Source organism: Balaenoptera physalus (assembly GCF_965194825.1).
Source record: "Balaenoptera physalus genome assembly, chromosome: X".
In the NCBI taxonomy this organism is placed as follows: domain Eukaryota; kingdom Metazoa; phylum Chordata; class Mammalia; order Artiodactyla; family Balaenopteridae; genus Balaenoptera; species Balaenoptera physalus.
Window position 1 is genome coordinate 41103004 of NC_138903.1, and position 26667 is coordinate 41129670.

The 26667-nt window shown below is 35.4% G+C and overlaps 2 long non-coding RNA genes and 1 pseudogene across 4 annotated transcripts in view; 1 reads left to right on the plus strand and 2 right to left on the minus strand.

Moving 5' to 3' along the window:
* Positions 1 to 26667, minus strand: part of LOC309652637 — a 153431-nt gene that overhangs the window by 22015 nt on the left and 104749 nt on the right. The gene's annotated exons all lie outside the window — the stretch shown is intronic.
* On the minus strand, positions 14703 to 18497 carry LOC309652644. The gene is made up of 2 exons (XR_014258842.1): positions 16240 to 18497; positions 14703 to 15711 (listed from the first exon to the last, which is right to left on the minus strand). It is a non-coding gene; the product is annotated as an uncharacterized lncRNA (long non-coding RNA).
* On the plus strand, positions 15698 to 16233 carry LOC309652593 (small ribosomal subunit protein uS12 pseudogene; annotated as a pseudogene). Its single transcript has one exon. The product of its transcript is annotated as a small ribosomal subunit protein uS12 pseudogene (transcript).

Consider the following 26667-nt stretch of genomic DNA (forward strand, 5'->3'; position numbering starts at 1 on the left):
GCGAAGAACAGACACCATCAGGTGACCTACAGGCAGAGGTGGGGTCAAATCCATAGCTGAACCCCGGGAGCTGTGCGAACAAAGAAGAGAAAGGTAAATCTCTCCCAGCAGCCTGAGGAGCAGCTGATTAAATATCCACAGTCAATATGATGTACCCTGTATATGTGGAATACCTGAATAGACAACGAATCACCCCAAATTGAGGAGGTGAACTTTGGGAGCAATGATATATATATATTTTTTTCCCTTTTTCTCTTTTTGTGAGTGGGTATGTGTATGCTTCTGTGTGTGATTTTGTCTGTATAGCTTTGCTTTTAGCATTTGTCCTAGGGTTCTGTCTTTCCGTTTTTTCTTTTCTTTCCCTTTTTTTAAGTACAAGTTTTAACACTTGTTATCATTGGTGGATTTGTTTTTTTGGTTTGGATGCTCTCTTCTTTCTTTCTTTTAATTACTTTTTAATTATTTTAATAATTATGTTTTATTTTTTATTTTAATAACTTTATTTTATTTCATTTTATATTATTTTACCTTTTTCTTTCTTTCCTTCTTTTTTTCTCCCTTTTATTCTAAGCTGTGTGGATGACCGGCTCTTGGTGCTCCAGCCAGGCATCAGGGCTGTGCCTCTGAGGTAGGAGAGCCAAGTTCAGGACGCGGTCCAACAGAGACCTCCCAGCTCCATGTAATATCAAAAGGCGAATATCTCCCAGAGATCTCCATCTCAAAACCAAGACCCAGCTCCACTCAACAACCAGCAAGCTACAGTGCTGGACACTCTATGCCAAATAACTCGCAAGACAGGAACACCACCCCACCCATTAGCAGAGAGGCTGCCTAAAATCATAATAAGGTCACAGACACCCCAGAACACACCACCAGACATGGACCTGCCCACCAGAAAGACAAGATCCAGCCTCATCCACCAGAACACAGGCACTAGTCCTCTCCACCAGGAAGCCTACACAAACCACTAAACCAACCTCAGCCACTGGGGGCAGACACCAAAAACAATGGGAACTATGAACCTGCAGCCTGTGAAAAGGAGACCCCAAACACAGTAACTTAACGAAAATGAGAACACAGAGAAACACACAGCAGATGAAGGAGCAAGTTAAAAACCCACCAGACCTAACAAATGAAGAGGATATAAGCAGTCTACCTGAAAAAGAATTCAGAATAATGATAGTAAAGGTGATCCAAAATTTTTGAAATAGAATGGAGAAAATACAAGAAACGTTTAACAAGGACCTAGAAGAACTAAGGAGCAAGCAAACAATGATGAACAACACGATAAATGAAATTAAAAATTCTCTAGAAAGGATAAATAGCAGAATAACTGAGGCAGAAGAACGGAGAAGTGACCTGGAAGATAAAATAGTGGAAATAACTCCTGCAGAGCAGAATAAAGAAAAAAGAATGAAAAGAATTGAGGACAGTCTCAGAGACCTCTGGGACAACATTAAATGCACTAACATTCGAATTATAGGCGTCCCAGAAGAAGAAGAGAAAAAGAAAGGGATTGAGAAAATATTTGAAGTGATTATAGTTGAAAACTTCCCTAATATGGGAAAGGAAGTAGTCAATCAAGTCCAGGAAGCACAGAGAGTCCCATACAGGATAAATCCAAGGAGAAACACACCAAGGCACATATTAATCAAACTATCAAAAATTAAATACAAAGAAAAAATATTAAAAGTAGCAAGGGAAAAACAACAAATAACATAAAAGGGAATCCCCATAAGGTTAACAGCTGATCTTTCAGCAGAAATACTGCAAGCCAGAAGAGAGTGGCAGGACATATTTAAAGTGATGAAGGAGGAAAACCTACAACCAAGATTACTCTACCCAACAAGGATCTCATTCAGATTTGACAGAGAAATTAAAACCTTTACAGACAAGCAAAAGCTAAGAGAAGTCAGCACCACCAAACCAGCTTTACAACAAATGCTAAAGGAACTTCTCTAGTCAGGAAACACAAGAGAAGGAAAAGACCTACAATAACAAACCCAAAACAATTAAGAAAATGGTAATAGGAACATACATATCAATAATTACCTTAAATGTAAATGGATTAAATGCTCCAACCAAAAGACATAGACTGGCTGAATGAATACAAAAACAAGACCTATATATATATGCTGTGTACAAGAGACTCACTTCAGACCTAGGGACACATACAGACTAAAAGTGAGGGGATGGAAAAAGATATTCCATGCAATTGGAAATCAAAAGAAAGCTGGAGTAGCAATTCTCATATCAGACAAAATAGACTTTAAAACAAAGAACTATTACAAGAGACAAAGAACGACACTGCATAATGATCAAAGGATCAATCCAAGAAGATATAAGGATTGTAAATACTTATGCACCAACATAGGAGCACCTCAATACATAAGGCAAACACTAACAGCCATAAAAGGGGAAATCGACAGTAACACAATCATAGTAGGGGACTTTAACACCCCACTTTCACCAATGGACAGATCATCCAAAATGAAAATAAATAAGGAAACACAAGCTTTAAATGTTACATTAAACAAGATAGACTTAATTGATATTTATAGGACATTCCATCCAAAAACAACAGAATACATTTTCTTCTCTAGTGCTCATGGAACATTCTTCAGGATAGATCATGTCTTGGGTCACAAATCAAGCCTTGGTAAATTTAAGAAAATTGAAATTGTATCAAGTATCTTTTCTGACCATAACATTATGAGACTAGATATCAATTACAGGAAAAAATGAGTAAAAAATACAAACACATGGAGGCTAAACATTACACTACTTAATAACCAAGAGATCACTGAAGAAATCAAAGAGGAAATCAGATAATACTTAGAAACAAATGACAATGAAAACACGATGACCCAAAACCTACAGGATTCAGCAAAAGCAGTTCTAAGAGGGAAGTTTATATCAATACAATCTTACCTTAAGAAACAAGAAACATCTCAAAAAAACAACCTAACCTTACACCTAAAGCAATTAGAGAAAGAAGAACAAAAGAACCCCAAAGTTAGCAGAAGGAAAGAAATCATAAAGATCAGATCACAAATAACTGAAAAAGAAATGAAGGAAATGATAGCAAAGATCAGTAAAACTAAAAGCTGGTTCTTTGAGAAGATTAACAAAATTGATAAACCATTAGCCAGACTCATCAAGAAAAAAAGGGAGAAGACTCAAATCAATAGAATTAGAAATGAAAAAGAAGCAACAACTGACATTGCAGAAATACAAAGGATCAGGAGAGATTACTACAAGCAACTATATGCCAATAAAATGGACAACCTGGAAGAAATGGAGAAATTCTTAGAAATGCACAACCCTCCGAGACTGAACTAGCAAGAAACAGAAAATATGAACAGACCAATCACAAGAACTGAAATTGAGACTGTGATTAAAAATCTTCCAACAAACAAAACCCAGGACCAGATGGTTTCACAGGCGAATTCTATCAAACATTTAGAGAAGAGCTAACACCTATCTTTCTCAAACTCTTCCAAAATATAGCAGAGAGAGGAACACTCCCAAACTCATTCTATGGGGCCACCATCACCCTGATACCAAAACCAGACATAGACGTCACAAGGAAATAAAACTACAGGCCAATATCACTGATGAACATAGATGCAAAAATCCTCAACAAAATACTAGCAAACAGAGTCCAACAGCACATTAAAAGGATTATAAACCATGATCAAGTGGGGTTTATCCCAGGAATGCAAGGATTCTTCAGTATACGAAAATCAATCAGTGTGAGCCACCATATAAACAAATTGAAGGACAAAAACCATATGATCATCTCAATCAACGCAGAGAAAGCTTTCGACAAAATTCAACACGCATTTATGATAAAAACCATCGAGATGGTTAGGATGCTGGGCTTTTGCTGTCATAGGCCTGGGTTCGATCCATAGTCAGGGAACTAAGATCTCGCAAGCCTCATGGAGTGGCCAAAAAAAAAAAAAAAAGGTCTTCATATTTAAAAAAAAAAAAAAAAAAAAAAAAAAAAACCATCGAGAAAGTAGGCATAGAGGTAACTTACCCCAACATAATAATGGCCATATATGACAAACCCACAGCCAATATCGTCCTCAGTGTTGAAAAACTGAAGCCATTTCCACTAAGATCAGGAAAGAGACAAGTTTGTCCACTCTCACCACTATTATTCAACATAGTTTTGGAAGTTTTAGCCACAGCAGTCAGAGAAGAAAGAGAAATAAAGGAATCCAAATTGGAAAAGAAGAAGTAAAGCTGTCATTGTTTGCAGATGACATGATACTATACATAGAGAATCCTAAAGATGCTACAAGAAAACTACTAGAGCTAATCAATGAATTTGGTAAAGGAGCAGTATACAAAATTAATGCACAGAAATCTCTTGCATTCCTATACACTAATGATGAAAAATCTGAAAGTGAAATTAAGAAAACACTCCCATTTACCATTGCAACAAAAAGAAAAAAATACCTAGGAATAAACCTACCTAAGGAGACAAAAGACCTGTATGCAGAAAATTATAAGACACTTATGAAAGAAATTAAAGATGATACAAATTGATGAAGAGATATAACATGTTCTTGGATTGGAAGAATCAACATTTTGAAAATGACTATACTACCCAAAGCAATCTACAGATTCAATGCAATCCCTATTAAACTACCAAAGGCATTTTTCACAGAACTAGAACAAAGAATTTCACAATTTGTATGGAAACACAAAAGACCCCAAATAGCCAAAGCAATCTTGAGAAAGAAAAACGGAGCTGGAGGAATCAGGCTCCCTGAATTCAGACTATGCTACAAAGCTACAGTAATCAAGACAGTATGGTACTGGCACAAAAACAGAAATATAGATCAATGGAACAGGATAGAAAGCCCACAGATAAACTCACGCACATATGGTTACCTTATCTTTGATAAAGGATGCAAGAATATACAATGGAGAAAAGACAGCCTCTTCAATAAGTGGTGCTGGGAAAACTGGACAGCTACATGTAAAAGAATGAAATTAAAACACTCCCTAACACCCTACACAAAAATAAACTCAAAATGGATTAAAGACCTAAATGTAAGGCCAGACACCATCAAACTCTTACAGAAAAACATAGGCAGAACACTCTATGATATAAATCACAGCAAGATCCTTTTTGACCCACCTCCTAGAGAAATGGAAATAAAAACAAAAATAAACAAATGGGACCTAATGAAACTTAAAAGCTTTTGCATAGCAAAGGAAACCATAAACAAGATGAAATGACAACCCTCAGAATGGGAGAAAATATTTGCAAATGAAGCAACTGACAAAGGATTAATCTCCAAAATTTACAAGCAGCTCATGCAGCTCAATAACAAAAAAACAAACAACCCAATCCAAAAATGGGCAGAAGACCTAAATAGACATTTCTCTAAAGAAGATATACAGGTTGCCAACAGACACATGAAAGAATGCTCAACATCATTAATCTTTAGAGAAATGCAAATCAAAACTACAATGAGGTATCATCTCACACTGGTCAGAATGGCCATCATCAAAAAATCTAGAAACAATAAATGCTGGAGAGGGTGTGGAGAAAAGGGAACACTCTTGCACTGTTGGTGGGAATGTAAATTGATACAGCCACTATGGAGAACAGTATGGAGGTTCCTTAAAAAACTAAAAATAGAACTACCATAAGACCCAGCAATCCCACTACTGGGCATATACCCTGAGAAAACCATAATTCAAAAGAGTCATGTACCACAATGTTTATTGCCGCTGTATTTGCAATAGCCAGGACATGGTAGCAACCTAAGTGTCCATCAACAGATGAATGGATAAAGAAGATGTGACACATATATACAATGGAATATTACTCAGCCATAAAAAGAAACGAAATTGTGTTATTTGTAGTGAGGTGGATGGAGCTAGAGTCTGTCCTACAGAGTGAAGTAAGTCAGAAAGAGAAAAACAAATACCGTATGCTAACACATATATATGGAATGTAAAAAAAAAAAAGAATAGGTTCTGAAGTACCTAGGGGCAAGATGAGAATAAAGACGCAGACCTACTAGAGAATCGACTTGAGGACACGGGGAAGCGGAAGGGTAAGCTGGGACAAAGAGAGAGCGGCATGGACATATATACACTACCAAATGTAAAATAGATAGCTAGTGGGAAGCAGCCACATACCACAGGGAGATCAGCTCGGTGTTTTGTGACCACCTAGAGGGGTGGGATAGGGACGGTGGGAGGGAGGGAGACGCAAGAGGGAAGAGATATGGGGATATATTTATATGTTTCACTGATTCACTTTGTTATAAAGCAGAAACAAACACACCATTTTAAAGCAATTATACTCCAATAAAGATGTTAAAAAGAAAAAATAAAAAGAAAATATGAACAGAACGATTACCAGTAATGAATTTGAATCATTAATAATTTTTTTAAAACTCTCAACAAACAAAAGTCCAGGGCCAGATGGCTTCACAGGTGAATTTTACCAAACATTTATAGAAGAGTTAATACCTATCCTTCTCAAGCTATTCCAAAAAATTGCAGAGGAAGGAATGTTTCTGAACTCATTCTACAAGGCCAGAATCACCTTGATACCAAAATCAGATGGAGATATTACAAAAAAAGAAAATTACAGGCCAATATCACTGATGAACATAGATACAAAAATCCTCAACATAATATTATCAAACTGAATCCAACAATATATGAAAAGAATCATACACCATGATCATGTAAGATTTACGCCAGGGATGCAAGGATTTTTCAATATCCACAAAGCAGAAAAAGGTTTGACAAAATTCAACGTCCATTCGTGATAAAAACTCTCCAGAAAGTGGGCATAGAGGGAACCTACCTCAACATAATAAACGCCATATATGACAAACCCACAGTTAACATCATGCTCAATGGTCAAAAGCTGAAAGCATTTCCTCTAAGATGAGGAACAAGATGAGAATGCCCACTCTCTCCACTTTTATTCAACATAGTACTGGACGTCCTAGCCACAGAAATCAGTCAGTTAAAGGAAATAAAAAGAATCCAAATTGGTAAGGAAGGAGTAAAACTGTTACTGTTTGCAGATAACGATACTATATGTAGAAAATGCTAAAGACACTACCAGAATACTACTAGAGCTCATCAATAGATTTGGTAAAGTTTCAGGATACAAAATTAATACACAGGAATCCGTTGCATTTCTATATACCAACAATAAACTATCAGAAAGAAAATAAGAAAACAATCACATCAAAAAGAATAAAATACTTAGGGATAAACCTACCTAAGTAGGTAAAAGACCTGTACTGGGAAAACTATTAGACACTGATGAAAGAAATTGAAGACAACACAAACTGATGGAAATATACATCATTTTCATGGTTGGAAGAATTAATATTGTGAAAATGACCATACTACCGAGGGCAATCTAAAATTCAGTGTAATCACTTTCAAAATACTGAGGGCATTTTTCACAGAAATAGAACAAATAATTTAAAAATTTGTATGGAAACACAAAAGACCCCGGATAGCCAAAACAATCTTGAGAAAGAACAGAGCTGGAAGTATCACACTCCCTGATTTCAGACTATACTACAAAGCTACAGTAATCAAAACAGTATAATACCTGCACAAAAACAGACATATAGATCAATGGAATAGAATAGAGAGCCCAGAAATAAACCCACGCTCTTAAGTCAAACTACAACAAAAGAGGCAAGAATATACAATGGAGAAAAGACAGTCTCTTCAATAAGTGGTGCTGGGAAAACTGAACAGCTACATGTAAAAGAATGAAATTAGAACATTCTCTAATGCTATATACAAAAATAAACTCAAAGTGGCTTAAAGAACTAAAGGTAAGACCAGAAACCATAAAATTCCTAGAAGAAAACATAGGCAGAACACTCTTTGACATAAATTGTAGCAATATTTTTTTGGATCTATCCCCTAAAGCAAAGGAAATAAAAGCAAAAATAAACAAACGGGACCTAATTAATCTAGAAAGCTTTTGCACAGCAAAGGAAACCATCCACAAAATGAAAAAACAACTTACTGAATGGGAGAAAATATTTGCAAATGATGTGACCAATAAGGGGTTAATATCTAAAATATATATGCAGCTCATACAACTCAACATCAAAAAAACAAACAACCTGATTAAAAAATGGGGCAGAAAACCTGAATAGCCATTTTTCCAAAGAAGACATACAGATGGCTAATAGGAACATAAAAAAAATACTCAGCATCGTTAATTATCAGAAAAATGCAAGTTAAAACAACAATGAGATATCACCTCACAACTGTTAGAATAGCTATCATCAAAAGGAACACAAATAACAAATGTTGGCGAGGATGTGGAGAAAAGGGAACCCTAGTACAGTGTTCGTGGGAATGTAAATTGGTGCAGCAACTGTGGAAAACAGTATGGAGTTTTCTCAAAAAACTAAAAATAGAACTACCATATGATCCAGCAATTCCACTCCTGGGTATATATCCAAAGAAAACAAAAACACTAATTCGAAAAGATTCATGCACCCCAATGTCCATAGCAGTACTATTTACAATTGCCAAGGCATGGAAGCAACCCAAGTGTCCATCAGCAGATTAATGGTTAGAGAAGATGTGGTATACACACACACACACACACACACACACACACATATATATACATATACAGTGGAATACTACTCAGCCATAAAAAAGGAATAAAATGTTGCCATTTGCTACAACATGGATAGACTTGGAGGTTATTATGCTAAGTGAAATAAGTCAGACAGACAAAGACAAATACTGTATGATATCACTTATATGTGGAATCTAAAAAGTAAAACAAACTAGTGAATATAACAAAAAAGAAAAACAGATTCACAGATATAAAGAACAAACTAATGGTTACCCATGGGGAGAGGGAAGGGGGGAAGGACAAGATAGGGGTAAGGGGTTAAGAGGTACAAACTACTATGTATAAAATAAAAAAGCTGCAAGGATACAACACAGGGGATATAGCCAATAGTTTATAATAACTATAAATGGAATATAACTTTTAAAATTTTTGAATCACTATGTTGTACACCTGAAAAATAATATTGTACATCACCTATACCTCAATTTTAAAAAGTCAGAAGCCTGCTAAAGAGGAAATGATCAGTAGAAAAATGGCTGGAACAGAAAACGCTGTAAAAGTTGAGACCTAAGACTGGGCTGGCAGATTTAAGCTGGGGAAGAATTTGGGGTTCTCCCCATGTCTTGCAAGCACCAGGCAAATTAAATTGATCTCTAGGGCTGGCATCACAGACAGCCAAAGTCACAAAATGGCTTTCAAGAACAGAGGGCAAGCTGGGTTGCTTGAATCCTGCTGGAACTATGTTGTGGTAGATTATTAAAAATCACACCTTCTTATGTCCATGCTCCTTTGCAATGTAACTTTGCTGTTTTTCCCATCAAGAGGTGACATTTTTTTCCCTTCCTCTTGTGGCTTGTTTTGATCAATAGAATGGTCAAATTTACATCACATGAGTGGGGCTTATTCATTGTAATAAATACTTCTTAAATCCAGGTCTTCCTGAATCCAGAAAAAAAAAACCACATTTGTTTAGCCCTTCAATAACTTTAAGGTGTTACTTCCTCTGCTATCCTCCACTGCCAAGCATATGCTGTCTCTGTTGCTTCTATGTGGGGCCTTGTGATTAGTTCTCATAGCTGGAAGTGCATGGAAGTAAAGGGTCACTTTTGGGTTGAGGCATTAAAAATTAAGAGGTGTTGGGCCTTCTCTGTGTTCTTTCCACCTAGCCTCTGTCTGTAAGCAGACGTCGCAGGGTAACGGTGAAGCCATGTGAAGATAGTTGGGCCCCCCAATGAAAGGAGTTGTATCTCTGGTTTTTGCCTGGAGTGGAGTCCCCTGTCAGCTGGTATTATATGGTGATGTGAGCAAGAAATAAAAATGTATTGCGTCAATTCACTGAGATACTGGGATTGTTTGTAAAAGCAGCTTATATAACCAGTTGTGTGCTGGTAAATGTTTAGCAACTGGATCTCTAAATGAAACAAAATAAAACAAAACAAAAAAAAACATTGATTTGTAGAGTTTGCTATGGTATAAATTTCCATGGTATAAATACTCCCACCATGGCCAATTTCAAGCTACCAAAGTGATGTCACTGAACACAGAGCTGGGAAGGGATGCTAACCATTGGCTCTTGTGAGCCTGTATGAACTAACTCCAGCACACCACTGTGTGTAACTTACCCTGACTAATTTACTCTGCCATCTCCGACTCAGGCTGAGTTTGGTGAGAATCCAGCCAGTCTCGTCACATGGAGCTACAGACTGGATAACGCTTGGAGCATCCCACCATCCTGCCAACACTTGCTGACTACATGGGCCTGTGACTTAAGTGTTTAGTTACTGAGATTTGAGGATTGTTTGTTAAAGGAAATTCAATACCTCCTTAGCATCTGGCACAGTGCCTTGCACATGGCAGGCATCAATAAATGTCTACTGAATCAAATTCTCAAAGCTAGGGCTTTACAAAATTTGTGTAGCGTTCAAGCCTCATATCCATTTTTTTGGTATTATTCTTAAGAATGCAGACTAGGAATGTTCAGAGTCCAAATAGTCAAATTAGCCCATATATATATATATATTATATCAGATATAACTATATATAGTATATAGCTGATATATATACTAGAAATATATATATGAGATATAACTATATATAATTGTTATATAATATATTATATATAATATATATTATAATAATTATATATAGTTATATATAATAATTTTATTTTCTTCACATTATGTGCTAACATGTTCAAAATTAGAGATATATAGCTATATCATTTTGATACACTCATGCTTATGATTACTACTCTTTAAAGTTATTTTGCCAATAGCAGATACATATCTTGGCTTACCAGCTGGATCTCAGTACTCTTATCTGTAAAATGAGGGCAATGGTCTCTATCTGTGAGCTGCTGGCACCCCTGGAGCTTGAAAAGGTAGTATTTTTTAAAAAGGAACTTATATAATATGCTCTAAAGTTAATTTTCTAATTTTTTAGTTTCTCCCAGCTACGAGGTTGTTTTGAAAATGGGACCTTAAAATAAACAGAGAAACCAACAAAACTGGTTCCTTGTAACATTGGAAAGTAGCCCAAAGACTTTAAACATATCTTAAGCATGCATAATGCAGAACAGAGGGCAAGTTGATTGTCAAATTCCTGTAGAGGGATTGTTTTTTTTAAGCTATAACTCTTCCAGCAAATGGCATTAGTATTTGGATTTAAAAACACTCCATATATGCCCTTTCATTCAAGTGTTTTTCTTAATGTGATGTACAACTTTAGAAATGCATACCATCAACTTAGTTATGTATGTTACAGGTTAAAAATTTTCTTCAGTTCTATGTTTGGTCTTGGGACTGATTAAAATGTGACTACTAATGAACCATGGGCTGTATGTAGATTCAGTCATTGAAAGGGGATAAAAGAACATTTCTACAAGAGATCAAACATAAGCTCAAATGGTAACTTTGACCAGAGGCCATGTAAGCCACATAACAAACATCCAAAAAAAAAAACCCCTCTTACACTCCAAAGCAGCAGAAAATGTAGTTTGTACAGTTTGTTCAAAAATGTCAACTTGAAATTTGAGTCTGTGTTGTCTTTTAAAAGTCTGAAAAAAATGAATTTGAGGGTATTTTCTTACATTTCTGATTCAGAGTCCTAAAACATATAATACTAGTTAGTAAGGAAAGAATTATATTAACTTAATAACAGCCATCCTGTAGGAAAGAACAAAATGGGAATGAACTTTGCTTACTCCTAAATATGAGGGCTCAGACTTAGACCAAACTCCTTGCAACTGAGCTGAGTTCAAATGAGAAAAATCTATTTTGCCAAAAGGACTAAATACCTCAAGAACTCGTAAAACTGCTGATTATTTAACTTTGACCCAACTGCCAAACATGCAGGACATTTAAACTTGCTAAAAGCATTTTCAGGGTAAGGAGTAAAATTTGAGGCATCTGAGCTAAGCCTTCCTTGGCTTATGGGTGAAAATCCTCTTTGGTGGCTGCTATCATAATGGCTACAGCTCACCAAGGTCTGCTGGGGTAAAATTTTCTGGGTTTATTATCTCTGTACCCAAGAAGTCTTTGTTTAAACAGCAATTTGGAGTGGCAACTAAAAAGAATGGAGAATATTCAGCTTACTCCTTTTGGTCATGTATTATATTCTTTTATGAATGAAAATGAATTATTTAGCTATTTATACCTTGGTGACACACTATCACTCTGTTTCCAATTATTGGCTTTTTTTTTTTTTTAATGAGGTTAAGGATTTTTTTTTTTAAGACAATCAGATGTTATTTATTTATTTATTTATGGCTGTGTTGGGTCTTCGCCTCTGCGCGAGGGCTTTCTCCAGTTGTGGCAAGCGGGGGCCACTCCTCATCGCGGTGCGCGGGCCTCTCACCGTCGCGGCCTCTCTTGTTGCGGAGCACAGGCTCCAGACACACAGGCTCAGTAGTTGTGGCTCACGGGCCCAGCTGCTCCGCGGCATGTGGGATCTTCCCAGACCAGGGCTCGAACCCGTATCCCCTGCATTAGCAGGCAGACTCTCAACCACTGCACCACCAGGAAAGCCCCAATTATTGGCCTTTTGAACTCACTTATGTTTGCCATTTAGAGGCTAAAAAAGTGTTCTCTGCCAATAGACTTGCACCAAGCACTATGGCCCTTGTAGCATCTACCACAAAGCTGCATGAAGGTCTTGAGCACCTTATTTTACCTAGAACAGTCTTTGAAGCTTCTATAACTAAACCAATCCACACTAAACAGAGCCCTACTGTGCTCCATTACAAAGAAACAAAACGTATTACTGGGAGAAAGGCCATATGCAAAGTGAGAGGGCAAACTCTTTAAAATTGCAAGTTTCTGTATCATTTATGTAGATCAGTAATTGCTTAGAACTAAAAAGGTATGATGTCAACAATAATATTACTGGTGGCAAGAGTAATAAATGGCTTTTATTAAAAAAAAGGCTCATTTGGACATCAACATTACTCTATCCCATAAACACTAAAGTCAAACATTTGGGAGGTTGTTTTAAAATTTAATGCTAGATGATCTTTTGACCAAACATAGGATCAGAGTCACTCCAGCAAAAGGAGTATTCTATTGAAGCCTGTGGACAGACTGTAGGGAAACAGTCTTTCCAGGACACTGGGAAGATGGATAGAGAGAATGTCCAGGGACACCTTCACACTCACTCTGTATTTTCCTTTAAATGAGTGTGGTGTCTTGCTGATGCTGAGTTTCCTCAAGAATCTCTTGCCCATCTACCCTCCAGCTTGCCTCTAATATTCTAGGGTATCTCTAAATAGTTCCGTCTAAGGGCATACATTTGTGTAAATTCTTCTTCAGTGGTACTGTGGTGTAGTTTTTTTAAAATGAGTTTCCCAGGTCAAAAAAGAAAGCAAACAAAACACCTCAACTTTGCATGGTCATTGTCACCTGCAGCTTCCAAGGGATGCTGGGGCGGAGCTGGAAGGATAGCTTCACAAGATATGCTGAACCTGCCTTTGTTCTGTTTGGCCAACTTGCTTCCAAGATGATTCTATGTTCTTCCCTAAATAAACAAGGAGTTTAACCTAATCATATTCTGTGTGTGTGTGTGCGCACACCCATGCACACTCAAACACATATGGTTTCTTCCAACAGTTGCACTGAAATCTGCAACTGTCATTCAGAACCTTATGTATGTATCATGAATGAGATCTAACATTTGAACATATGGCTAGATTGAGGAGATAAAGGGATGATGGGAGCAATTGGAGGAAATAAATGTATCAGAAAAGCACAAGAATATTATATTGAATTCAAGTTAAAAGGAGGGCACTGCTTTGGATAATAATGACCAACTGAACACATACATTATTACAACTGCCATAGAACCATGAGAACAAAGAGAAGAGAGAGAAGACAACAGCAGTAGAATGAAGGAAGGTGGATGACAGATGGATAAATGGTAACTGACTTAAGAGGCTCAATTCAGCTGAATTCTAAGCCAGCAGTGGGAAAGCCAAGAAACGACCCATTTTGCACTTCAGAATTTCCTAAGAGCTCAGAGATTGGTGGCATATGTAGAAATGGCAGCTAAGGTAAGGCTAAAAAAAGGAGGTTTCATTGAAAATCTGTGTAAGAAGTTAGATCACAAAGTGTCCCTCCACTCCAAACAGCCAAGACAGATCTTACCTCATCCTAGCAAAAGACTGAAGTTTTGTGGATGAGAAGGACAGCAAGTTTCTGGACTAGGGGACACCAAGTACAGCAGATGGAAGAGATACTATAATGAACATAAGGAGAATAAAGGAAATTTTAGACACTAAATGTTGATGCCAGCCTTCTTTTCCCAATCAGATTCCCAAATGCTGGAAAGAGGTGATAGGGTCCTCTCTTGGGAATCTGACCAGTTCAAGGGGGAAAATATATTATCACTGGGGATTTCCTAATGAAATAGATCAGGCAGATCATCCTATATTGCTTCCCACAGTTGAAAAATCTACTCATGTAAGCAAAGCTTTATAATGTGTCCAAAGAGTCAAGGGTCAACAGATATGAGAAATATGAAACAAAGTAGACAAAATAACCAAACAGAAAAAAGCAGGAAACAAACTTTGCAGAGAGAAGAAAACTTTAAAAAAAAAAAAAGATTGTTTATAGTCTCAGAGAGGTAAGATATTATATCCACAAAACAAGAACAAGACGGTATGAGAAAAGAACATTCAGCATACACAAAGAGTTGAAGAGCTATTGGAAATAAAATTAAAATTCAGTAAAATATTAGGAAGATAAAGTTGAGAAAATCTCTCAGAAAATAGAGCAAAACATATGTGATTAAAAATAAGAGAAAAAAAGATAAGGACCAATTCAGAAGATCTAAATTTGAATAAGCTGAGTTAGTTTTGTAGAAGGAAACTGAGGTAACTTAAATCATTTGCTGAGGTATTCTAATGAGTTCTTAAGTTTCACAAATTGTTCCTTTTAAAAAGGTTTACTTGTTTTTCTTATTTATAGCTCAGTTTTGTAAAAGTTGCAGGGGAATGTACATAGTTTAAGAGGCAAATAGTTCTATAAGGCTTATAAAGAAGAGTAAGAGCTGTCTCTCTTTTGCATTCCTGTCTTCCACAAACACAGGGCAAAGAAAAACAGATGAGAAGACATCATCAACAAAATAATTCCAGAACATTTCTCAAAATTGAAAGACTTGAATTTCCAGTTTAAAAGAGCTCATCCCAACAGAGAAAAATAGATCCACATCAAGGCAGAGTTTTAATCACTTGAGACAAAGACAACATCTCTCCAGAGAGAAAGAGAAGAAAAAAAAAGTTCTTTCATATAAAGGATCATGAATCATTATGGCATTTTATTTTTCCACAGCAACGCTGGAAGCTAGAAAACAATGGAACAATGCCATCAAAACTTGAAGGAAAAAATAATTTCCCAACTAGAATTCTACATTCAGTGAAACTAGGAGTTAAGTATGAGAGCAAAGTAAAACACCTATAGTCTCAAAAATTTTATCTCCCATGCCCTCTTTCTTGGGAAACTACTGGAGGATGTGCTCACCAAAAAGGACAATAAAATACAAAGAGGAAGATACGAGAAAAAGCAATAGGAGAACCAAGTCAAGAAGAAGGCAAAAAAGGACACCTAACTCTTTCGCTCAGGCCCGTGGCGCCGGCAGGATGGGCAAGTGTCACGGTCTTCGTACTGCCAGGAAGCTCCGTAGCCACCGACGAGACCAAAAGTGGCATGATAAACAGTACAAGAAAGCCCATTTGGGCACAGCCCTGAAGGCCAACCCTTTTGGAGGTGCTTCTCATGCCAAGGGAATTGTGCTTGAAAAAGTAGGGGTTGAAGCCAAACAGCCAAATTCTGCCATCAGGAAGTGTGTCAGGGTTCAACTAATCAAGAATGGCAAAAAAATCACCGCCTTTGTACCCAATGATGGTTGTTTGAATTTTATTGAGGAAAATGATGAAGTTCTGGTTGCTGGATTTGGTCGCAAAGGTCATGCTGTTGGTGACATTCCTGGAGTCTGCTTTAAGGTTGTCAAAGTAGCCAATGTCTCTCTTTTGGCCTTATACAAAGGCAAGAAGGAAAGACCAAGATCATAAGTTTTGATGGTGAAAGCAGGATAGTAATAAATTTCCATATGCCAAAAAAAAAAAAGCACACCTAAGATGGTGGTGAAGGGAGATTCTAGGATGACAGTATTCAGCAAGCCTAGGGAGCAAGCTGTCCATATTTAAGCAGATCTTGGGAGAGATTTCTCTGAAAAAACAATAAACTGAGAGAATATCTAATGTATTCAAACTTATTGAGAGGAAGGATAGAGAAGAGTCTGGGGATGAAGTACTTGTAGATACCCATAAAACTAAACAAACAAAAGAGACAAGAAAATTATTCATTCCAGGGAAAACAAAAAGTTACACAGTAAGGAAAAAGTAGTCATCGTATACTTCATGGCTTGGCTGTGACTAGCTTTTATTACAAAGTCATAATAATTAAACACTGAATATTGTTCCAGTTGAGATTTCTATATGGCTACATTGGGAGAAGAGGTCATGGAAAGTGTACTTGTGTGGGATGGTGTGAGGGCAACTTTTAGCACTGACAAATCAAGAAATAGAAGTGTAAGGATTTTATTTAGAAATATAGAGGTAAATACCAAAAAAAAAAAAGAGAAGGAAAGCAGTTGAATGTGGTTGTCTCTGGGGAGTGGGAAATGTTGGGGGAGGGGAGAGTGGAAGGGGAGAGATCAGGGACCTTCTCCATAAGTCTTATAGACCTATTTGCCTCTTAAACTTTGTATATTCCCCCACAACTTTTAGAAAATTAGACTATAAATAAGAAAAAAACAACTAAAACTTTAAGAAAAGGAACGATTTGTAAAACAATTCATAAGAATACCCCAGCAAATGATTTAAGATACTTCAATTTCCTTCCACAGAATTAACACAGGTTATTGATTTGTACGTGTCCAAATGAGGTGACAAAAATGCCACAGTTTAAGAAGAGTATATGGGAATTGCAGTACCCTAGAATAAATAAAACAAGATTATGGTTTTTTGTTATTTCTCTACTAGATCAACTTTCTAAATGAGAGGTTAATTTAAGATTAATAAGACCCAACGGAAATAAACTATTAAAAACTACCTATCTTTAATTTCAAATTTTGTGTGAGGTTAAAAAAAATGATATACAGTAAACTGGCTTTCTAGAATACAAAATATGAAAAAATAACTATGAAAAAAACTGTTTCTCTCAGCAAATGACAACAAGCTAATTTCAAGCAGAGACGAGATTATTAAAACATTGAATCTAATCCTTGTAGAACACTATACAATTAAGGTTAAGGATCATATACATTACTAAGGAATTTCATAATCCTTATGTCTTCTAAATTAAAAATGGAAATAATTTAAATTTAGTGATAAATACATTTTGCTAAATTTTCATTACTTCAAAAATCCATATCCCATGTGGAGTGAATATACTATTCAATTAGCCAAAATAACCCTTTCCTAAACATCGTGGATTAATTACAATTTACAGCCTCTGTTAACAGATGATGGTTATCAATTAATAACCTCGTTCTAACAGCACATTCCTACTAACTTGGCAATAACTAGTCACAAACACAATGAATTATTTCAAGAGTTAAGCATATTTTATGTAAGATCTCTAATTCCAGTTACTATATATGTTCTGGGTTACCTAAGTACATTTGCGTTAAAATCTGAAATTATTTGTAAACTATTATTTACCAGATTTGCTTGTGGAAAGCAAGGAAGCTAAATGCCATCAAGTAAAACAGAAGATTCACAGGAGACAAAAATATACTGCATCTGCCATAAAGTTTTGTGTCCTTGCTAGCTAATTCAATTTCAATTTCTACAATTTGTGTATAACAAAGAGTTTGTGTGTCCTTGGGAATGTTTTGGAAGACAGAATCAAACAAATTTAAATTAAGATTGTCATCTTCACACGTGGAGCTTCGATAAAACTGTGTCCTTGGCCTTTAAAACTCCTACCAAAAGAGCTAATGTTTTCATTATCTAGAACACCCTTATTAGAGGAGGGAAAAAAAGAGGCAGAGTTCTGAAATAGAAAAACTTACAGCAATAGAGTACAATTTAAATCTAGATGTCCAAGAATTTTTTTTTAAAAGGAAATTTCAATAGTACAGTCAGTTCATCAACCAACACTTTTTGAGTTATTCAGAGAGTATCTACCACATTACCATGTGCTTGAGTATAGAATCAAAGACAAAGTCATAGTTCATGTATATCAAAATAAGTTCAGCCTCACTAGTAACCAAATAAATCCAAATTAAACCAAGATACCAATTCTACCTGTCAAATTGGTAAAGATGTAAAAAGCGATATTATCGCGATAACGTAGCAAGGAAATTGGAACCTATGGGCTTGTAAGGCTGTTAATTGGCACAACTGTCCCAGAGAGCAATTTGTATTAAACGATTAGAAATATTTATATCCTTTAAACTCAGTCATACTTCTAAGACTCTTTCAAAAAAGCAAGGTAAACAAATCATTTTTATGTATGTCTCTTTGTATAATTTATAGTACTAAAAATTATTATGTAATGTCTAATAATCAATTGGTTAAGTAAATTATAGGGTAACCCTATTACATAGCCAAAAATCATGTTTTAGAAGAATACTGAATGTTATGGGGAAAGGTTTTTTTTTTTTTTAATTGGGGTATAGTTGTTTTACAATGTTGTGTTTGGGGAAAGGTTTTTGATGGATTGTAAGCAAAGCCAGACACAAACCAGTATGTAAAATATGAAAATATATATTCATGGCCAAAGAGAGTGGGACGATATGCACCAAACTATACTTACAGTTTGGATTTTTATTTTGTTTTTTCTGCCTCTCCTACATTGAGTGTTACTACTTTTATAACCAGGGAGGAAAAAAAGGTTGCTTTTACTGGAATTATGATCTGTTAAATTTTTAATGTATTTCAGTGAAACCAAATTTAAACTAAATGAAAATAGCCTTACAAAATAAATGCCAAGCAAGGGGTAATGAAGTATTTGCATGCACTGTCCTGTTTATGTAAATGTGACAAGTAATCCATCAGGCGCTTTCAAATCAAATCCATCAAATCCATCAGACGCTTTCAAATCAGAATTTCTTTATAGAGGTGATGGGTCTAAACAAACCAGCCGTCTACCGCCGACCAGCACCCGAACTGCCACGGAGAGGGTGCTCAGTGTCAGAGCTGCAATTTGCAACCCTGGGATATAGGTATTGTCCTTGTGGGATTCTGACTGAATTTTAGTGGACCTTGACCTTATCATGGATTTCATCCATGTAAAGCTGCCCTAATAAATGCAGCCTTCAACTCTGGATGCTTTCTCTAATGTAGCATCATTACTCCCTTTCCTAGCATAAAAAAAGAACTCTCAAATATTAGGAGGGTAATAAGTTGGTATATCTGAGATACACATATAAAAGGCATTTGTAAATTATATCTGGGGAGTTTATTTTTCATTTGATTTATATAAATGCAATAAACTACAGGATTAAAAAAATTCAAATATGACAGGAGGGTATAATCTGAAAAGGAAGTCATCTTCCTCCCTCCTCAACCCACTTCCCAGAAATAACCACTTTAACATTTTCTTGAGTATGTTTTCAGAAAATTTTCATGCACACATACAAATAGTGAATGAGATCATACTATACACATAACCCTACACCATGCTTTTCTCACTTAGTAATACATCTTTGGTGCTCTCTCACATTAGTGTGTTTAGATTGATCTATCTCATTATTTTGAACAGCTGCATGGATGTATTATTATTCACTTAAGGAATCCCACTTAGTAACTTTAAATATGCACATTGAAACAGTAGTTAAACACTGGACCCTTAAACTGAAACCTCGTGAAGTAAGTCAAAGGAATAGGGAATTAGCTAGGTTATGAGATTACCTCAGTAGGAGGTCAATCTGTTCCCATGGCTGATGAGAAATCAGATATTTTGTGGAATCTCAAGGAGCTCAGAAGTCACTTTTTCCTATTTTCTTCACTCAGGTTCTTGGATTTTTTAATATTATGTAAGCTTCATATTGAAGTATAATATACATACAAGAAAAATCTAGGCCCCTTCCACTTTTGAATATAGATGCAAAATTCCTAAAGACAATACTGGTTAAATTAATTTAAAAAGAAACAACAGGGGCTTCCCTGGTGGCTCAGTGGTTGGGAGTCCGCCTGCCAGCGCAGGGGACATGGGTTCGTGCCCCGGTCCGGGAAGATCCCACATGCCGCGGAGCGACTAGGTCCGTGAGCCACAACTACTGAGCCTGCGCGTCTGGAGCCTGTGCTCCGCAACAAGAGAGGCCACGATAGTGAGAGGCCCGCGCACTGCGATGAAGAGTGGCCCCAGCTCGCTGCAACTGGAGAAAGCCCTCGCACAGAAACGAAGACCCAACACAGCCATAAATAAATAAATTAATTAAAAAAAAAAAAAAGAAACAACAGCAGCAACAACAACAACAAAAACAGATCACCTTTACACCAGGAATTAAGGGATGGTTTACAACAAACTAAAGGAAAGAAATCATATATTATCTCAGTTGATGTAGAAAAATAATTTGATTTATTTCAACATTTATTTATGATTTTAAAAAACTAGCAATTTAGGAACAGAAGTGACTTTTCGTACTTCATAAAATTTACCACCAACATTATATTTATTATAGAAAATTTAAATGCATTCCTCTTAAGATCTGGAATAAGACAAAGATGCACACTAAAACTGCCACTAATTAATATGGTGCTGGAAATGCTAACCAGAGTCATAGGAAAAGAAAAAGAGATAAGAGGTTAAGTGTTAGAAGGAAATATATGAAACTATTATTACTTTCACATAAGTTCATCTCCCTAGAAAAGCCAACAGAATATAAACTATTAAATCTAATAAGTTGAGCAAAGTTGCCAGATATGAGAACAACCTACAAAAGTCAATGTGTTCTCTACATCAGAAATACCACTGATAAAATAAAACATAATTTATCTAGTAATTATTTTATCTAAGAATATATAAGACTTTGGAGAAAACAAAAATTTTACTGATGATTATAAAAGATGATCTGCATAAAAGGGAGAAATTTCATTTTCTTTGATGTGAAGACAATATTATAATGATCTCAATTCAATCTAAATTGATTTATAAATTCAATACAATTCCAATCAAAATCCAAGGTGGATTTTTTTTTCAGAAATGCAGTATATTTACTCTAACATCTATACAGAAAACAGAGGTCATAAGAAGATAAGCAAACCTCAAAAAAGAAAAATTTAGGGATACACCCTACTCAATAGTAAGATCTTAACATCTACATGATCTGCAGCAATGTCCCCTTTCATTTTTCACATAATTTGTGGCTTCTCTTTTTGGTTTGATCAATCTAGCTGGAGATTTTTCAATTTTATTGGTCTTTTCAAAAGCCAGGTTTTGGCTTAATTGATTGTTTCTATTGTTTGTCCATTTTCTTTCTTTCTTTTTTTTTTTAGATTTATTTATTATTTATTTTATTTATTTATTTATTTATTTATTTATTTATTTTTGGCTGCGTCAGGTCTTAGTTGTGGCATGCGGGATCTTTGCTGAGGTGTGTGGGATCTTTTGTTGTGGAGCACAGGCTTCTCTCTAGTTGTAGTGTGCGGGTTTTCTCTTCTCTAGTTGTGGTTTTCTCTTCTCTAGTTGTAGCATGAGGGTTTTTCTCTTCTCTGGGGCCCCAGGGCGCCTGGGCTCTGTAGTTGTGATGCACAGGTTCCAGAGCACGTGGGCCCTGTAGTTTGTGGCATGCAGACTCCCTAGGTGAGGCACGCAAGCTCAGTAGTTGTGGCACATGGGCTTAGTTGTCCCGCGGCATGTGGGATCTTAGTTCCCTGACCAGGGATCAAACCTGCATCCCCTGCATTGGAAGGTAGATTCTTTACCACTGGACCACCAGGGGAGTCCCTGTCCATTTTCTTATTGCATTGCCTTCTGCTCTTTTTTTCATTGTTATCCTTCTACTTACTATGGGTTTACTTTGCTCTTCTTTTTCTAGCTTCTTAGGTAGAATTTTATATAATTGATATTGGACAATCATCTTTTCTAATATAAATATTTAAAGCTATACATTTCCATCTAAGCATTGTTTTTAGCTGTATCTCACAAACTTTGATATGCTATATTTCCATTTTCATTCAGTTCAAAGTATTTTATAATTTTCTTTTTCTCCCTGGATTACTTAGATGAGTGCTAATTTCCAAATACTTGGCGTTTTCCCAAGTATCTGTTGTTTATTTCCAATTTAATTTTGTTATACCAGAAAACATACCCTATATGCTTTCAGTCCTTTAAAATATACGGAAACATGTTTTATGGTCCAGAATATGGTCTATCTTGGTGCATGTTCCATGTGTATTTGTAAAGAATGTGTATTATGTTGATGTTGAGTGGAATATTCTATAAATGTCAATTAGGTTAAGTTGGTTGATAGTGTTATCCAAGTTTTCTATATCCTCATTGATTTTCTGTATTCTTGTTCTATCAATTGCTGAAAGAAAAGTGTTGAAACCAAATCAAGAAAAAAAGTGAAAAGACACAAATTCCTTGGAATATACAAATATGAAAACTGACTCAAGAAGAAACAGAAAATCTCAAGAATGGTATCTATTAAAGAAATTAAATTCTTAATTTAAAATCATCCCATAAAGAAAACTCCAGGCTCAGATTACTTCAGTAGTGAATTTTATCAAATATTTTTAAAAAGAAATACTACCAATCTTATACAAATTCTTTAAGAAATTAAAGGAGGAAGGAATACTTCCCAACTCATTTTATGAGGTCAGCATAACCCTGATATATCAGAAAAAAATATTATAAGAGAAGAAAACTATAGATTAATATCCCTCATGAACATATCTGCAGACATTGTCAACAAAATACTAGCAAGGATTATGCATCTTGACCAAGTAGAGTATATACCAGGAATGTAAAGTTGGTTTAACATTTGAAAAATCATCCAATGTAATTTACCTTATAGACTAAAAAAGATATGCCATAAGATCATCTTAATACATGAAAAAAAAAAGAGAAAAAGAAAGTATGTTTGTTCTCACAACATCTATTCAACATTGTACTTGAAGTCTTACCCAGGGTAACAGGGCAAGAAATAAAGACATATATATTGAAAAGTAAAACTATCTTCATGCACTGATAACATGACCATGTTTGTTTAAAAAAAATCCTGAGATATCTACAAAAAGCTACAAGAATACTGCAATGGACTGAATATTTGTGCCCCCCCTCCAAATTCATATTGAAATCTTAACCCCCAATGTGATAGTTTTAGAAGGTGGGACCTCTGGGAGGTGATTAGGTCATGTGGGTGGAGCCCTTGTGAAGGAGATTAGTGCCCTTATAAATGAGACCTTAGAGAGCTCTTATCTCCTTCCACCATGTGAGGATACAGCAAACAAGAAAGCAGACCCTCACCAGACACCAAATCTGCCAATGCCTTGATCTTGGATTTCTCAGCCTCTAGAGCTGTAAGAAATAAATTTCTTATATATGTATAACTGAGTCACTTTGCTGTGCAGCAGAAATTAACACAATATTGTAAATCAACTATACTTCAATAACATTTAAATATATATATATATATAAAATAAATAAATTTCTTTTGTTTGTAAACCAACAGTCTATGGTATTCTGTTATAGCAGCCCAGACAGACTAGGACAAATATGTAAGTTTAGCAATGTCACAGAAAACACAATCAACATATAAAAATCAACTGTATTTCTATATATGTAGAATGTAGAATTGGAAACTGATATTAAAAACACCAGTTGCAGTAGCATTGAAAAAACATAAAATACTTGGAATAAATTTAACAAAATATGGACAAGATCACTACTCTTGCAAAATGTAAATCATTGCTGAGAAAAAATTTTAAAGCCCTAAATAAAAGGAAATATCCATCCCATGTTCATGGATCAAAAGACTCAACATTGTTAGGATAAAAATTCTCTCCAAATATATCTACAGGTTTTATGTAATCTCAATCTAAATCCCACTAGGTTGTTTTATAAAAAATAAAAGATGATTCTAAAATTTGTATGGAAATGCAAAGGATCTAAAATAACCAAATAAGATTTGAAAAAGAAGAATAAAGTTAATGGACATACACTACTGACTTCAAGTCTTACAGTAAAGCTTCAGTTATCAAGACACTGTGGAATTGACATGAAGATAGATATACCTATCAACAGAACAGAATAGAAAGCATAGAAATAGACCCACACATATATGGTTAATTGATTTTTAAGAATGAGGACAAGATAATTAACTAGGGATAATTATCTTTTCAGCAAACGGTGCTCAGAAAAATTGGAAATCTACAAGAAAAAAAATTTTTTACCTTTACTACAAACCATACATAAAAATTAACTAGAAATGGATCATAAACCTAAATACAAAAGCTAAAATTATGAATATTCCATAAGGAAATGCAACAAACATTTTTTTCCCTGACTGTGTGGTAGTCAAAGATTTCTTCAATAAGCCATTAAAAGCATGACAATCTTAAAAGGAAAATGCATAAATTAAATGTCAAAATTAAAAACTTTTGTTCTTTCAACAATACTCTTAAGAAAATGAAAAGGCATGCAACAGACTCAGGTTGGGATAAAATATTAGCAAAACAGGTATCTAGGGGCTTCCCTGGAGGTGCAGTGGTTGAGAATCTGCCTGCTAATGCAGGGGACACGGGTTTGAGTCCTGGTCTGGGAAGATCCCACATGCCACGGAGCAACTAGGCCCGTGAGCCACAACTACTGAGCCTGCGCGTCTGGAGCCTGTGCTCCGCAACAAGAGAGGCCGCGATAGTGAGAGGCCCGCACACCACGATGAAGAGTGGCCCCCACTTGCCACAACTGGAGAAAGCCCTCGCACAGAAACGAAGACCCAACACAGTCAAAAATAAATAAATAAATAAATAAATAAAATTAAAAAACAAAACAAAACAGGTATCTAATAAAAGATCTATACCCAGACTATATAAAGGACTCTTAAAACCCAATAATGAGAAGAGAAACAATCCAATTAAAAATGAGCAAAAGATAAAGAAATATTTAACCAAAGAAGATATATGAATGGCAGATAAACACATGAAAAGAAAGTCAACATATTTAGTCATTAGGAAAGTGCAATTTAAAACCATAATGAAATACTACCATAAGTGTAACCATAATGAAATGAAACCGTAAGTGTAGCTAAAATTAAAAAGGACTGCCAATACCAAGGGTTAGCAAGGATGTAAAGCTAATGGAACTCTCATAAATTGTAGGTGACAAGATAAATGATAAAATCACTTTGGAAAACAGTTTAGCAGTTTCTTATAAAACTATAAAATTAAAAATACAACTACCCATGACTCGTATTTTCCCAAGAGAAAAGAAAATATATGTCCATACAAAGACTGAATATTCATTGAATATTCATAAAGCTTTATTTATAACAGTAAAAAACTGACAAGAATCCAAATGCCCATCCACAGGTAAATGGATAAACAAATGTGTGATATTCATACAATAGAATACTACTCAGCAATAAGAAGGAATAAACTACCAATACATGCAACAGGATGAATCTCAAAAACATTATGCCCAGTGAAAGAAGCTTAACTCAAAAGGCTGCGTATTGTATAATTCCATTTACATAAATCTCTAGAAAAGGAAACACAATCTACAGGGATAGAAAGCTGATCAGTGTGTGCCTTGTGTGTGTGGCAATGATGGGAATTATTTAAGAGAAGTACAAGGGAGGTTTTGGGGGTAATAGAATGCTTTATATCTTGATTGTAATGGTTGTTAATGGGTATACACATTTATCAAAACGCTTCAAACTATACACTTAAGATGGTTGCATTTTAACATATGTAAATTATACCTCATTAAAGGTGATTTTTTTTAAAAAATCAGTGTAATTCACCACATTAACTAAACAAAAAAGACAAAAATTAGATGACCATCTCAATAAATCTAGAAAAAGCATTTGATAAAATTCACTATCTACTCATGATAAAAACTCTTAACCACCTTGGAAGAGAGGTAAACTGTCTTAAAAGATGTCTACTTTACAAAGAAACTATAGTAAACATCACACTTGCTGGTGAAATGTTGAAAGCTTTCCCTTTGATACCAAGACAAGGATGCCCTCTATCTACCCTTCTATTTGACACTGTACTACATGTCCCAGCCAGTACAATTAGTAAGTAAAAATAAATAAGAAGTAAAAAGATTAGAAACAAAGAAAACTTATTCACAGATATATTTATATACATAGAAAACTTCAAAAGAATCTATAGTTAATCTTGGAATTATCAAGTAAGTTTAGCAAAGTTGCTGGATACAAAGTAAAAACAAAACAAAAAACACATGTTTATATACCAGCAACAATCCATTACAAAGTAAAATTTTAAGAAGATACCACTTATAATAGCATCATAAAAGATCAGTTACCTCTGAATCTAGCATATGATATGCAAGAGCTCTACATGGAAAACTATGAAA